Genomic DNA, 16,369 nt, shown 5'->3' on the forward strand with positions numbered 1-16,369 from the left:
CCCTTTTATCTCTTTTCACGGCATCAGGAGGCACGGCATCATATAGAGCACCCTTGATTGGACCCAACAAGACAGTGGGTAATAAATTCAAAACGCTTGCCCAGACCCCTCTGGGCAACACACCTGACCATAGGTCCAATGATAGCCCTCTGTCATGCACCACTTTATTGATATGTAAACTTAAGCCATGAGGTATTTCACAGGGGTTAAAACAAAATGGAGGTGTAATTTACAAAATGTAATTTTTTTAAAGGCCATCTACCACCAGGATGAAGGATTGTATGCAAATGAGCCTGAGGGGCTCCAGGCTTGGTGTTAATGGAGCCTGAAGCCCCTGAGGCTTATTTACATACAGTCTTTCATCCTGGTGGTAGATGTCCTTTAAACAATACATAAATTTTGGCCAAAAATTAAACAGTCACAATGGGGCTCATTTACTAAGGGTCCAAATCACGCCCTTTCGTTGGGTTTCCCCGACGATTTCTGATTTGTGCCAAATTGCCTCGGGATTTTGCCGCACGCGATCGGATTGTGGCTCATCGGTGCCGGCTATCACAAAACATAAATCGGGGGGAGTGTCCATCGGACAACTCGACGGATTCGGAAAAAACGCGGAATTTAAAAAAGAATTTGTGCTGCAAGATCAGCACTCACATTCTCCGGGACGAAGAAGGTGAACTCCGGCGATACCTGGTGGATATCGGGCGCACAGACACCGTGCCGCTGGATTGGGACTGGACCGGGTAAGTAAATGTGCTTCAATGTATTAAATGACGAAAAACTCCACAAAGTTTGATACCCAATTTCTCCCGAGTATGTCGATACCACATTTGTGTTAGTAAATTGCTTTATGGGCACATGACGGAGCATAGAAGGGAAGGAACGCCATTCAGAGCAGATTTGCGTTGTCACATTTTACAGGCTATAAGCTGTTTATTTTTTTGTAATTTGCACGATATCCTAAAAATAATGTTATCTTTATTCTACGGGTCAGTGCGTTTACGGCAATACCCATAAATATAGCTTTTTTATGGTTGATTGCTTTGCTTTTTATAGAACTCCTTTTTGAGAAATTCACTTGTTTTGGCATCACCATGTATTAAAGGGTATAACATTTTTATTTTTTTGTTTACAGAACTGTTTTACCGCTTGTTTCTTGTGGGATAAGCTGTACTTTTCATTGGTATTATGTTGGGGTAAATGTTACTTTTTAATAACTTTTTATCCTGTTTTTATGAGTCAAATGTGAAAATATCATAATTTTTTTGAGGTTTTTTTAACTTTTTTTTAACAGCGTTCACCATTCTGGTTCATTGAAAATTTTATTTTATTGTATTGTATGGGTTGGGTTTTTTTTTTTTTTATGATTTTCCCTTTTTTATGTTTTATCGGATTTTTATATGGCATGGAGAATTAGGGAACCTTTATTCTTTTTTTAATTATATTTTTATTTTTTTTTGCATATTTATTTTTTAAAACATTTTTTGACTGTTTATCTTGTCTCAATGTGGGACAGGAACAAGTGACCATTTGATCATTTGTTCGGTATAATATACTGCAATACTAATGTATTGCAGCATATTACATAGTCAGCCTATGCATTCTGCTATAACAACGATCAGCACCTCCGTGCCCACACGGTGACACACCGTGGTCACCATGACCGTCGCGTCTATATGGTTTAACAATCGGGATCATGATAGTCGTGATCCCAGCTATTACTGCAGGAACCTGGCTTCCACATACTGCTGGGTTCCTGTGTTGTTTGTAACTACCCGAACTTTATAACGTACAGTTATGTCAGGCTGAAGGAAAGGGTTAAAATACTATTTATTCTGTAAACACCACTGTATTTGATACATATTAAGCTCTATAATGAACACCAACACATTACATATAAAGGAGATTTCATGACCGCATATTTTTTCAGCATTAACATGAAGTTGTTCTTCTCTGCAGCTAAAATACCTTTCAGTCTTCTAGAAATATTTTTTAAGAGCATTTTTAAGGTCAAAATTTTATGTGGGATAAGGAGTCCTGTCATGGAAACCCTATCTCAAGTGATACTCATGATAATAATAATATTTATTTATATAGCGCCATCATGCGCCTTAGTGGTGTACAGATTTTGGGGGGTGGGGGACAGAAACAAATAAAATAAGACATTACAGAGTAAAAACATAGTCAGATGTAGCAATAGAAGTGGGGGCCATGCATACAAGAGCTTACAGTTTATGGCTCATAGATTGAGCCAGGAAGATAGTATACTAAAGCCAGACAAAGAGAGAATGGGCTGGAAAGCCTGAGGGTATGAACATGAAAAGAACGGACTTTGAGAGAGGGTACAGGAGGAATGACATGGAAAGTGCACAGTGGAGAGAAGAGTATGCCTACTCCTTCCTGCCTATTCTCAGGTCTGGAGGAGTGAGAGTACTACAAACCATCATAGGGCAGAGCAGCAGGAAAGGCAGTGTCATCCTGTTATATCTATGTTTCAGTGGTGACCAGAAAGTCAAATGACTTAGAGCACACAGAGTGGGCATTCCAGAGGGCAGATTTAAAAATGACATGGAGAGTGAGAAGAAGGGATGCACTGAGTATAAATGAGGTTTGTGGAGTTTCTTTAAATGGTGGAAATTTTTTAACTGAAAGAAGGACCAGGGTTTGGAGAGATATAACCTGCCCCTATAGTAGACAGAGAAAAGAGATTGTGAGTGACTTATGTGAGGGTTTTCTCTGCTATACAGAAGACGATGGAATGGGGTGCTCAGATATAGTACAGAGTGCATGAGAGGAGTACAATGGTGAAGGAAGGATGGAAGAATTGATGTTGATGGAAGACACTGTGGGGATAGATGGACGCAGGGTGAAGAGAAAAACCGTTAACATTAGTACAATTACATAAACGTATGTTAAATTAACAAGTGCTGGATAGGAGGGGTTTGCCAGCTAACTTTCTATTACATTCAAATGAAGACAATAGAGAGCGGCACTCACCCAGGAATCTTCTTTATTCAGTTACTGCATAGGACAGGGAGGTGCAGCACAAGAAAGGCTTCGGCGACGGGCCGTTTCGCGCACTCCTGCGCTTCGTCTAGCCGTATGAGGGACGCCGGTGGAGTCGGGGTTTTAACCGTCCTCCCTCTGACGTCACTCATAAAGAGATCATGTGATCAAAGGAATCATGTGATCGGGAAACAAGGGGGTGTGTATGTGTGTGTGCAAAAGTGTAGGCGGCGCCCGCACAGGACCGTCAGCTGACCAGTCAAGTTACGGACGTCGCCGGCAGGCACAATCCCTCAAGCCGCTGTGTATACCAGAAACAAGGACAAGTGAAACAAGAAACAGCAAGTTGCACATAATCCTAATGTCATCACATAATTAAAAACAATATTCTATACAGTGTGATATATCGAAAAGTTGCAGGGTGCAAGTCGGCTTGCTCCATATCTCTCTTCTAGCACCTAATACGTCTACAGGAAAACTGCCATATCATTTTTATCATTTAGTCCTACTGGACCTTCTGCTTCTGTCTTGAGGATCCATCTAGCCTCGCACCGGAGGAGCTCTCTATGTCTATCTCCTCCGTTGGTATTAACTGTTACTCTTTCTATTCCCGCAAAAGACAGTGCATCAGGGTTACCTGCATGCACTGTGTGCACATGTTGTATCAATCTAGGGGAACCTTTCCCTGTGATGACTGAGCGATGGTGCTCCCTAAACCTAATGTAAAGAGGTCTAATAGTTTTTCCTACGTAGAATCGTCTACATGGGCAAAAGACAACATAGACTACGTAATCGGTTTTGCAACTAATAAATTGCTTCACAGTAGTTGTGACTCCTCCTATCCTGAGAGTCTTGTCCCTTAAATGGAATTTACAAAAATTACAATGGTGACATGGAAAATTACCTTGTGGGCTCACTTTGTCTAACCATGTGGTTTTATCGTCTCCGAATCTACTTCTGACCAGAAGGTTCTTAAGAGTGGGGTTCCGTCTGAAAGCTATCATGGGTCTATTGACCGTGAGTGTTTTAAGCTCCGGGTCCCTTTCTAATATATTCCAGTTTTTCTGGATGGCCTTACGGATATTATTTTCATTGGGTCCGAAATCGAAGGTAAATGTAAATCTATCCCTCTCGTATTTTTTATTATTATTCCGACTCCCGTGTATTAGTTGCCTCCTCTCCAGCCTCGACGCCCTTTCAAAGGCCTTTCCAATAATGTCATCGGGGTACCCTCTGGTTCTTAGTCTATCCCTCAGTTCCACCGCTTGTTTTAAAAAGGATTCGTCTGTATCATTGATACGTCTCAAGCGGACGAACTGACCATAAGGGATGGCTCTCTTGACGTGATCTGGATGGGCACTATCGTAATGTAATAATGCATTGGTGGCTGTGGACTTACGAAACCCACTCACTAGGATGTGATCATGCAATGCGTCCACTTGAACATCTAAAAATTCCAGATGTGTATTGCCGAAAACGCTAGTAAAACGCATATTCATTTTGTTCCCCTCGTTAAGGTAGTCTACAAAATCATTGAATTCCTGCTCAGATCCGGACCAGGCCATGAACACGTCGTCCACGTAGCTTAAATAAGTGTGTATGTGTTTGATGAATGGATTGGCCATATTGAGGATATACCTACTTTCAAACACGGCCAAAAAAATATTGGCAAAGGTACATGCGACCGGTGTGCCCATGGCCGTTCCTGTAATCTGATTAAACCATTGGTTATTGAACAGGAACGAATTGTGTGTAAGGATGAACAGTAGGGCTTCTCGTACAAACTCTATTAGAGCGTCACTTTTGTTTGTCTTACGTAAGACGAGGCAGATAGCCTCTACTCCCTCCTGGTGTGGGATCCTAGTGTAGAGACTTTCAACGTCAATGGATGTGAGCTTAAGATCCTCTCGCCAGGGGATACCCTCTACGGCCCGTAAAAATGAATTAGTGTCTTTCAAATACGATGGAATATCGGCTAAGATAGGTCTAAGCAACCAGTCCACAAATTGTGACAAGGATTCTGTCACCGAGCCGATCCCTGCAACGATTGGTCGTCCAGGGGGTCGACTCGGTGATTTGTGAATCTTGGGGAGAAAATACCACGAGGGGTTTTTTCGGGAATTTAGGGAGCAACTTCTCGGCTGTTTTATCTGTTAATACCCCTTTCTCCACTGCCCGTCTCAGGACCGAGCGCAAGAGGGACAAATACTTAGATGTGGGGTCTCCTGCCAACCGTATATAGGTAGAGGTATCGTTAAGTTGCCTTTCGGCCTCTGCCACATAGTAGTCTACCTGCATGATCACTATGTTTCCGCCCTTGTCGGCCGGCTTTATAACAAGGGATTTATCCTTTTTTAGTTTTTGCAGGGCCTTCCACTCCTCGGTGGACAGATTAGGGGCCTGAGTGGGATAAATCAAGGCTTTCACTTCTCTACAGACCTGTTCGTAAAATATGTCGATGGAAGAGCCGGCCGGCAAGGGAGGACAAAAAGTGGATCGATTACCACCTCTAAATTCGGAGATGTTAGAAACGTGATTTACCGGGGTGTTATATGTGGGGTCATCATTATCCATCAATAGACCGTGTAATGTGTCCAGACAAATTAAATCTGTGCTTTCAAGGGGACTATTAATATGGAAGCCCAATGGTCCTATACAGGGTGTTTCTCCTTCTAGTTTTCCCTCATACGGTTTATCCCTAGAAATATTGACATCAAAAAACTTCCTTAATGCTATTTGCCTAATGGATTTATAAAGATCAATCTGAAATTGTACGAAATCAAAACTCCTAGGGCAGTGATGGCGAACCTTTTAGAGACCGAGTGCCCAAACTACAACAAAGACTCGCTTATTTATCGGAAAGTGCCAACACAGAAATTTAATTTGTGATTTATACTCCCTTCTCTGTCACAGCTTTCATTGAGGACACCAATAAAGCAGAAAATAGTCCCAGGTAGCGCTGTCACTTTAAAATAGCTCTGTGCACAGCAAGTCCTGGGCTGTCTGGGTCTGCAGGAAGATACCTGGAGTCATCTCTGGTGATGGCCTGAGTGCCCACAGAAAGGGCTCTGAGTGCCACCTCTGGCACCAGTGCCATAGGTTAGCCATCACTGTCCTAGGGATACTAAAATTCAAGCCCTTTGATAGGGCTGACAAACAGACATCGTCCAGAGTCGTTTTGGATAGATTTACAACATTACAGTCCGAAGTTGGGTCTGGGACAAGGTTAGTGGGTGCTAACGCCAGGAAACCTTCTTTCTTTTCTGGCTCGATCTCCATCTCCCTCTGCCTCTTCCGGCACCTTCCCCTCCGGATTCTGCGTCTCGGTTCATTCCCCCTAAAGGGGTTCCCGATGTCGGAATAATGGGTTCATCTCTGCCGTCAGTTGTAATCGGACCTCGTTCCTCGGAGCTGCTAGAGTCTGATTCGGTCGTCCAAAAGTCTGTAGCACGGCGTTTGTTGGGTTTGTTTCGTTTTATGGGTTTCTTCGTTCGCCAACTAAAGATGCGACCCATTTCAAAATTGGTCTTATCACGCATGAACTTATCACGTTTCTTTTCTTTAATCTCCGCCTGTAATGGGACCAGCCTTTTTTCCAATTTTTTGTAGAAGATGTCATTCTGGTTTTCCGTAAGGCGGGTTCTCAACTCAATCTTAGCTCTGCATAAGTCGTAAGTGACACGCTCATAATCTTCTTTGTTTTTACTAAGTACTAGTCGCATGAGTTCCAGGGAGCAGGTAAGTTGAATACTATTCCATCTCTCCATGAAAGTAGGGTCATCTTGGTACTGTGATGCTTCTTTATATGGACGTAGTCCTCTGGGAACACGATTGTGTTCGTTGTAGGTTTTCAGGGACTTGATGGTCCAGAAAAGGCGTATCTCTTTTTCTGCTAGATGTGAGATTTTTTGTTCCAAGGCTTTTGTACTTAAAACTTGCAACTCATCTTTTTGATCACACTGTTCGAAAAATGTGCTTGCATCCTCCCTGCCTATATTTAGTGCAGTGTTGCTGCAGCCCGGTTCCTGATTCGTGTCCATTTCCATCTAGTTCCTTGAATATAATGGTCTTGCGGCGTGCTCAGACTCAAAAGTATGCACAAAGTCAATAAAACAGGAAAAACGCCGGGGACCGGCAAGTCTCCCAGCGGGATGTCGGCACTGCCAGACCAAGAGTATAAGTGATTGATGGCTTTGGGGCACAGGCACAGTGCTATCGGGCTTGATTAAACCAAAGTATGCGGGTGGTGCACAGCTTGTTCAACCAGATGGATGCATTCAAATGAAGACAATAGAGAGCGGCACTCACCCAGGAATCTTCTTTATTCAGTTCCTGCATAGGACAGGGAGGTGCAGCACAAGAAAGGCTTCGGCGACGGGCCGTTTCGCGCACTCCTGCGCTTCGTCTAGCCGTATGAGGGACGCCGGTGGAGTCGGGGTTTTAACCGTCCTCCCTCTGACGTCACTCATAAAGAGATCATGTGATCAAAGGAATCATGTGATCGGGAAACAAGGGGGTGTGTATGTGTGTGTGCAAAAGTGTAGGCGGCGCCCGCACAGGACCGTCAGCTGACCAGTCAAGTTACGGACGTCGCCGGCAGGCACAATCCCTCAAGCCGCTGTGTATACCAGAAACAAGGACAAGTGAAACAAGAAACGGCAAGTTGCACATAATCCTAATGTCATCACATAATTAAAAACAATATTCTATACAGTGTGATATATCGAAAAGTTGCAGGGTGCAAGTCGGCTTGCTCCATATCTCTCTTCTAGCACCTAATACGTCTACAGGAAAACTGCCATATCATTTTTATCATTTAGTCCTACTGGACCTTCTGCTTCTGTCTTGAGGATCCATCTAGCCTCGCACCGGAGGAGCTCTCTATGTCTATCTCCTCCGTTGGTATTAACTGTTACTCTTTCTATTCCCGCAAAAGACAGTGCATCAGGGTTACCTGCATGCACTGTGTGCGCATGTTGTATCAATCTAGGGCAGTGATGGCTAACCTATGGCACTGGTGCCAGAGGTGGCACTCAAAGCCCTTTCTATGGGCACTCAGGCCATCACCAGAGAGGACTCTAGGTATCTTCCTGCAGTCCCAGACAGCCCAGGACTTGCTGTGCACAGAGTTATTTTAAAGTGACAGCTCTACCTGGGACTATTTTCTGCTTTATTGGTGTCCTCAGGATGCAGGTATCAATGAAAACTGTGACAGAGAAGGGAGTATAAATCACAAATTAAATTTCTGTGTTGGCACTTTGCGATAAATAAGCGGGTCTTTGTTGTAGTTTGGGCACTCGGCCTCTAAAAGGTTTGCCATCACTGATCTAGGGGAACCTTTCCCTGTGATGACTGAGCGATGGTGCTCCCTAAACCTAATGTAAAGAGGTCTAATAGTTTTTCCTACGTAGAATCGTCTACATGGGCAAAAGACAACATAGACTACGTAATCGGTTTTGCAACTAATAAATTGCTTCACTTATGTGCAACTTGCCATTTCTTGTTTCACTTGTCCTTGTTTCTGGTATTCACAGTGGCTTGAGGGATTGTGCCTGCCGGCGACGTCCGTAACTTGACTGGTCAGCTGACGGTCCTGTGCGGGCGCCGCCTACACTTTTGCACACACACATACACACCCCCTTGTTTCCCGATCACATGATTCCTTTGATCACATGATCTCTTTATGAGTGACGTCAGAGGGAGGACGGTTAAAACCCCGACTCCACCGGCGTCCCTCATACGGCTAGACGAAGCGCAGGAGTGCGCGAAACGGCCCGTCGCCGAAGCCTTTCTTGTGCTGCACCTCCCTGTCCTATGCAGTAACTGAATAAAGAAGATTCCTGGGTGAGTGCCGCTCTCTATTGTCTTCATTTGAATGCATCCATCTGGTTGAACAAGCTGTGCACCACCCGCATACTTTGGTTTAATCAAGCCCGATAGCACTGTGCCTGTGCCCCAAAGCCATCAATCACTTATACTCTTGGTCTGGCAGTGCCGACATCCCGCTGGGAGACTTGCCGGTCCCCGGCGTTTTTCCTGTTTTATTGACTTTGTGCATACTTTTGAGTCTGAGCACGCCGCAAGACCGTTATATTCAAGGAACTAGATGGAAATGGACACGAATCAGGAACCGGGCTGCAGCAACACTGCACTAAATATAGGCAGGGAGGATGCAAGCACATTTTTCGAACAGTGTGATCAAAAAGATGAGTTGCAAGTTTTAAGTACAAAAGCCTTGGAACAAAAAATCTCACATCTAGCAGAAAAAGAGATACGCCTTTTCTGGACCATCAAGTCCCTGAAAACCTACAACGAACACAATCGTGTTCCCAGAGGACTACGTCCATATAAAGAAGCATCACAGTACCAAGATGACCCTACTTTCTTGGAGAGATGGAATAGTATTCAACTTACCTCCTCCCTGGAACTCATGCGACTAGTACTTAGTAAAAATGAAGAAGATTATGAGCGTGTCACTTCCGACTTATGCAGAGCTAAGATTGAGTTGAGAACCCGCCTTATGGAAAACCAGAATGACATCTTCTACAAAAAATTGGAAAAAAGGCTGGTCCCATTACAGGCGGAGATTAAAGAAAAGAAACGTGATAAGTTCATGCGTGATAAGACCGATTTTGAAATGGGTCGCATCTTTAGTTGGCGAACGAAGAAACCCATAAAACGAAACAAACCCAACAAACGCCGTGCTACAGACTTTTGGACGACCGAATCAGACTCTAGCAGCTCCGAGGAACGAGGTCCGATTACAACTGACGGCAGAGATGAACCCATTATTCCGACATCGGGAACCCCTTTAGGGGGAATGAACCGAGACGCAGAATCCGGAGGGGAAGGTGCCGGAAGAGGCAGAGGGAGATGGAGATCGAGCCAGAAAAGAAAGAAGGTTTCCTGGCGTTAGCACCCACTAACCTTGTCCCAGACCCAACTTCGGACTGTAATGTTGTAAATCTATCCAAAACGACTCTGGACGATGTCTGTTTGTCAGCCCTATCAAAGGGCTTGAATTTTAGTATCCCTAGGAGTTTTGATTTCGTACAATTTCAGATTGATCTTTATAAATCCATTAGGCAAATAGCATTAAGGAAGTTTTTTGATGTCAATATTTCTAGGGATAAACCGTATGAGGGAAAACTAGAAGGAGAAACACCCTGTATAGGACCATTGTGCTTCCATATTAATAGTCCCCTTGAAAGCACAGATTTAATTTGTCTGGACACATTACACGGTCTATTGATGGATAATGATGACCCCACATATAACACCCCGGTAAATCACGTTTCTAACATCTCCGAATTTAGAGGTGGTAATCGATCCACTTTTTGTCCTCCCTTGCCGGCCGGCTCTTCCATCGACATATTTTACGAACAGGTCTGTAGAGAAGTGAAAGCCTTGATTTATCCCACTCAGGCCCCTAATCTGTCCACCGAGGAGTGGAAGGCCCTGCAAAAACTAAAAAAGGATAAATCCCTTGTTATAAAGCCGGCCGACAAGGGCGGAAACATAGTGATCATGCAGGTAGACTACTATGTGGCAGAGGCCGAAAGGCAACTTAACGATACCTCTACCTATATACGGTTGGCAGGAGACCCCACATCTAAGTATTTGTCCCTCTTGCGCTCGGTCCTGAGACGGGCAGTGGAGAAAGGGGTATTAACAGATAAAACAGCCGAGAAGTTGCTCCCTAAATTCCCGAAAAAACCCCTCGTGGTATTTTCTCCCCAAGATTCACAAATCACCGAGTCGACCCCCTGGACGACCAATCGTTGCAGGGATCGGCTCGGTGACAGAATCCTTGTCACAATTTGTGGACTGGTTGCTTAGACCTATCTTAGCCGATATTCCATCGTATTTGAAAGACAGTAATTCATTTTTACGGGCCGTAGAGGGTATCCCCTGGCGAGAGGATCTTAAGCTCACATCCATTGACGTTGAAAGTCTCTACACTAGGATCCCACACCAGGAGGGAGTAGAGGCTATCTGCCTCGTCTTACGTAAGACAAACAAAAGTGACGCTCTAATAGAGTTTGTACGAGAAGCCCTACTGTTCATCCTTACACACAATTCGTTCCTGTTCAATAACCAATGGTTTAATCAGATTACAGGAACGGCCATGGGCACACCGGTCGCATGTACCTTTGCCAATATTTTTTTGGCCATGTTTGAAAGTAGGTATATCCTCAATATGGCCAATCCATTCATCAAACACATACACACTTATTTAAGCTACGTGGACGACGTGTTCATGGCCTGGTCCGGATCTGAGCAGGAATTCAATAATTTTGTAGACTACCTTAACGAGGGGAACAAAATGAATATGCGTTTTACTAGCGTTTTCGGCAATACACATCTGGAATTTTTAGATGTTCAAGTGGACGCATTGCATGATCACATCCTAGTGAGTGGGTTTCGTAAGTCCACAGCCACCAATGCATTATTACATTACGATAGTGCCCATCCAGATCACGTCAAGAGAGCCATCCCTTATGGTCAGTTCGTCCGCTTGAGACGTATCAATGATACAGACGAATCCTTTTTAAAACAAGCGGTGGAACTGAGGGATAGACTAAGAACCAGAGGGTACCCCGATGACATTATTGGAAAGGCCTTTGAAAGGGCGTCGAGCCGCCTGGAGAGGAGGCAACTAATACACGGGAGTCGGAATAATAATAAAAAATACGAGAGGGATAGATTTACATTTACCTTCGATTTCGGACCCAATGAAAATAATATCCGTAAGGCCATCCAGAAAAACTGGAATATATTAGAAAGGGACCCGGAGCTTAAAACACTCACGGTCAATAGACCCATGATAGCTTTCAGACGGAACCCCACTCTTAAGAACCTTCTGGTCAGAAGTAGATTCGGAGACGATAAAACCACATGGTTAGACAAAGTGAGCCCACAAGGTAATTTTCCATGTCACCATTGTAATTTTTGTAAATTCCATTTAAGGGACAAGACTCTCAGGATAGGAGGAGTCACAACTGAAGCAATTTATTAGTTGCAAAACCGATGTAGACGATTCTACGTAGGAAAAACTATTAGACCTCTTTACATTAGGTTTAGGGAGCACCATCGCTCAGTCATCACAGGGAAAGGTTCCCCTAGATTGATACAACATGTGCACACAGTGCATGCAGGTAACCCTGATGCACTGTCTTTTGCGGGAATAGAAAGAGTAACAGTTAATACCAACGGAGGAGATAGACATAGAGAGCTCCTCCGGTGCGAGGCTAGATGGATCCTCAAGACAGAAGCAGAAGGTCCAGTAGGACTAAATGATAAAAATGATATGGCAGTTTTCCTGTAGACGTATTAGGTGCTAGAAGAGAGATATGGAGCAAGCCGACTTGCACCCTGCAACTTTTCGATATATCACACTGTATAGAATATTGTTTTTAATTATGTGATGACATTAGGATTATGTGCAACTTGCCGTTTCTTGTTTCACTTGTCCTTGTTTCTGGTATACACAGCGGCTTGAGGGATTGTGCCTGCCGGCGACGTCCGTAACTTGACTGGTCAGCTGACGGTCCTGTGCGGGCGCCGCCTACACTTTTGCACACACACATACACACCCCCTTGTTTCCCGATCACATGATTCCTTTGATCACATGATCTCTTTATGAGTGACGTCAGAGGGAGGACGGTTAAAACCCCGACTCCACCGGCGTCCCTCATACGGCTAGACGAAGCGCAGGAGTGCGCGAAACGGCCCGTCGCCGAAGCCTTTCTTGTGCTGCACCTCCCTGTCCTATGCAGTAACTGAATAAAGAAGATTCCTGGGTGAGTGCCGCTCTCTATTGTCTTCATTTGAATGCATCCATCTGGTTGAACAAGCTGTGCACCACCCGCATACTTTGTTTAATCAAGCCCGATAGCACTGTGCCTGTGCCCCAAAGCCATCAATCACTTATACTCTTGGTCTGGCAGTGCCGACATCCCGCTGGGAGACTTGCTGGTCCCCGGCGTTTTTCCTGTTTTATTAACTTTCTATTACCCTTCCTAATTGACATTTTTTTAATTGCCATGAGGGGTTTTCCCATGAACAAAAGTTAGCCCCTATCCACGGTAAATAATAAATCCGTGAAGAATTGTGCATAAAAGCAACAACCTTAAAAACCCCCATCCCAACTTTTACCTATAACAATAACCATTCTGGTCGAATGGAGTCAGAAGAACAATTCTTAGCCTTCTTACACCTGTGGATTTGAAAATCCCTTTTGTCAACAATGCGCGGAGGAGTATATAAAGGGTGTCCGTCACTCAGTTACAGTTATATTGTATCAACATATAATAATAATAATAATGTTACAGCAAGTTTTACACTCATTGAAAAGGGGTGAGAGACGGCGGACATTAAAAAGGGTATCTGGAGAAGATTATCAGGGGCCCCACACTCTCCGGAATCCACCAGGGCAGCGGAGGTGTTTGTAGACTATATTCTCATATAGTAAAGTCAAGTTACCCAGTTTCTTCCACGGCGAGACAGTAAGAGAGCGATTATCCATGCAGCGTATAGCCATGGCCTTATGGGCTAAGAACAGAGCTTCCTTCAGAAATGGGACCCTCCCAATTGTCATCCTCCCAATGTGAAAATCACTTTATCATGAAGTATATAAGGCAGGTAGGAGGATAAATAGGTTGAGAGGCTGCAAAATAATACAGTTAGCCACATATTCTCACTACAGTACTCATTGTAGACCTAGGAGGTTCACCTTCATAACACCTGTTACAGAATGCTAAAGAGAGACTTACACAGGTTTTAATAAGAAGAAAGGGATATGTTTCATATACTTTAATATTAATAATACACAATCTTTAAATAGCAGCATCATATTCTGCAGCACTTCTTAAATCATGGGGGACATATACAAAGAAAATAAGAAATTACAGAGCAGTAACATGGTCAGATGAAATAATACAAATTAGAGCCCTGCTCAAAGAGGTTACACACAGAATGGGTGACACAGGAGCTGACAGCGCTTGTTCATTGGGCCAACCAGGCTTCATTACAGCCTTGCAGCGCTGGGAACCTGGGTTCAGGTACCAGGGTCAATATCTGCAAAGAGTTTGTATGTTCTCTTTGTGTTTGTGTGGGTTTCCTCCAGGTCCTCATTTTTCCTCCCACACTCCAAAACATACTGATTAGATTGTGAGCACCATTGGGGACATGGACCGATTTGGCAAACCTGGGTAGCGCTGCGTAATCTGTGTGTGCTATATAAATATAGGAATTATTATTATCAGTAGAGCTGAGCGAATATCATTGAAAAAAGTTTAGGTCAATCTGAATTTCTTGCAAAATTTGATACTGCACCAATCTTAATTTTCTGGTACTTTTGTGGTACTGAAGTTCCAATACCAGGTAGTTCCTTCTTGCGGGTGGGAGCGGGAGGTCAGGTCTCAAGGAATAAGGCAATTTGGTAAGATATATCCAAACTTGACAGAATTTGTACCATGACGGTACAATTCACCAGGCCATGCCAGAAAAGGATTCAGGAGTTTGGATAAGGCTTCCATGATTATAATTATGGTAGAAATATGAGGCCATTGTATTTCTTTCATTATTTTGCAACAATAAACAGTTTAATAAGCCAGGGATTTACCTTCCTCTCCTGGGTATAAGGTCAATTCCCAATAGATGCTTACAGGCTATATAAAAAGCTGTAGGATATTGTGATGTACACACCCAGGTCCATCAAATCCATCAAAACAATATTGCTTCTGGTCTTCATCAAAAAAATATTTTTTGTTTTTACATAACAATTTAAGGTAAGTGCAGTACATGGACAATTTTATTTGTATAAAATGCCACAAAACAGACAATTTAAACTTTTTGGTACGTGTAAAGGAATATTTGATGATTATACTCATTGTAGCTACAACCAGTGTTAGTTTCTCATTCCTGCCTTTCAGTAGACATAGCTTTTTATGAAAGCTATATGACGGCTTTCATTTGTTAATCAATGTCTCATAAAGTGACATTTCAATTGTTTGAGTATAAAAACTACTGTAATTTGGCCATCATGTTTTGGGTTTTCTTTTTACAGTGTTGATTGTGAGAATATTACATAGACTTTACATTGATAGATGAGGGATGAAAGTGTTCCCCTTAAGAGAATTTGCCATTAAAGGCATGTATGGAGACTTATGGGCCATGCATGCTCTGCAGGGGATTTGGAAAAACAAATGTGCCTCAAAGCGAACCTAAATGGGTTTGCCCACGGACAAAAGTTCTAAAATTTTAATTCCCTAGTGGTGTTTACACAATAAAGATGATTTTTAACCCCTCTTTCAATTTTACTCAGTTTAATTGCTGTTTTAGCCCCTAGCCCAGTGGTGGCGAACCTATGGCACGCGTGCCAGAGGTGGCACTCAGAGCCCTTTTTGTGGGCACCCAGGCCTTTACCCCACACAGAGTTTACCATCTAGGACTCAAGGCTTTCTCCTGTGATACAATACAACCCAGGACGTGCCAAGCTCAGTGCCATTTTAAAGTGATATCCTTGGCTGCCAGGGCTACAATGGATTGTCATTGGAGCTCCTGCTCTGGGACCCCTGATTCTTCCTCTTCAGGGCACCCTGGAGGGAAGCTACAATCCAAATTTCTCCATCTTCTTTCTATTGTATTGGTGAACTCAGGACGCTAATACGATTAAAACCTGTGATACAGTTGGGATCAATAAGTTACTGCTTAAATTGTCATGCTGGCACTTTGTAACATATAAGTGGGTTTTGGTTGTAGCTTGGGCACTCTGTCTTCAAAAGGTTAGCCATCACTGCCCTAGCCCCTGGTCAGAGTAAAATTCTCTAAGCAGACACTTCATGATCCCTCTGTGCTATTTGATGCTGTATGCTGACAGTGTTCTTAGATTATCAGGGTTCAGGGCTAATCTACACTTTTATTTAGCTTCTGAACTTTCCACTAGCATCTGACATTAAGAAAAGAGATAGATCAGAGATGAGCGATGATGAGATTCAGGAGATGGATATATAACACAATGGCACTCTCAGCCCTGCAAAGTGCTAACACACCTATAACACACACACAGTCACCTCTGCTTGTAGTCAAAGGAGGGGGTACAATATGTTGGGTACCCTTTGAGGTCTTTGTAGCTTAACACATTGGAATTATATCTGTGAAATGCTGTTTTTTTGTTCATAACAGTGAATTAGAAAATGTGTTATTTTGTTATTCTATATATATACGATATTTATATCTTGTCTTTGTGGGGATACCCCTTTAAAGACAGCCCCCTTAATATCAAGCATGACTAAGAATCTTACTGTCATCATGTCACTAGACTTCTTGGAAAATCATGCTTGATGTTAAGGGAGCTGC

This window comes from Engystomops pustulosus, chromosome 6, assembly GCF_040894005.1.
Source record: "Engystomops pustulosus chromosome 6, aEngPut4.maternal, whole genome shotgun sequence".
NCBI classification, from domain to species: Eukaryota; Metazoa; Chordata; class Amphibia; order Anura; family Leptodactylidae; genus Engystomops; species Engystomops pustulosus.